Here is a 1087-nt window from a genome sequence, read left to right as displayed (position 1 = left end):
AAAGACCTCAATGTAAAGCCTGAAACTTTGAAACTCTTAGAAGAAAACATTGGGAAAACCCTATAAGATATGGGTGTAGGAAAGGATTTTCTAAACTGGACATCAATTGCTCAGGAAACAAGGGCAAGAATTAACAAATGGGACCTCATTAAACTAAAAAGCTTCTGTACATCAAAGGAGGCAACAAAGGAAGCAAACAGAAAACCCACAGAATGAGAGAAAATCTTCACCAGCAACACATCCGACAAAGGTTTAATATCCAGAATACATAACTAACTCAAAACAGAGATTCAAGACAAGAAGTAACCCAATTAAAGGATAGGCTAAGGAGCTGAACAGAAAGTTCTCAAAAGAAGTAAAGATGGTATGAAGCATCTTAAAAGATGTTCAACATCACTAATAACTAGGGAAATGCAAATTAAAGCCACTTTAAGATTTCACCTTACCCCAGTCAGACTGGCTAAGATCAAGAGAACAAATGATACCAAATGTTGGAGAGGATGTGGGGAAAGGGGAACACTCATCCACTGCTGGTGGGGCTGCAAACTTATTCAACCCCTATGGAAAGCAGTGTGGAGAGCTCTTAAAAAACTACAAATGAACCTACCATTTGACCCAGTTATACCACTCCTTGGCATATACCCAAAGAACTCATCCTATTGCATAGACACTTGTACATCCATGTTTGTTGCTGCTCTTTTCACAATAGCTAAGAGATGGAAACAACCTAAGTGTCCCTCAATTAACGTGTGGATAATGAAAATGTGGTTCATTTATACAATGGAGTTTTGCTCAGCAGTAAAGAAAGATGAAATCATGAAATTTTCAGGTAAATGGATGGAACTAGAAACTGTTATACTAAGTGAAGTAACACAGACTCAGAAAAAAAATCGACATATGTTCTCCCTCATATGTGGATCCTAGAACCAAACCCTGATAATTGAGTGTGTATCCAGACATAACTACAGGAACCAGGATCATGGAAAGGAAACGAAGTGGTAAAGGAAAAGAAAGAACCTGAAAGTGAAGAACAGTAGGAAACAGGCCTTAATAAGGGAGATAGGGATAAAAATTGGGTTAGTTTAAG

This window comes from Nannospalax galili, unplaced genomic scaffold (genome assembly GCF_000622305.1).
Source record: "Nannospalax galili isolate Female #2095 unplaced genomic scaffold, S.galili_v1.0 scaffold678, whole genome shotgun sequence".
NCBI classification, from domain to species: domain Eukaryota; kingdom Metazoa; phylum Chordata; class Mammalia; order Rodentia; family Spalacidae; genus Nannospalax; species Nannospalax galili.
The sequence above is the reverse complement of the archived record's forward strand: the minus strand, read 5'-3'. Positions refer to the sequence as shown.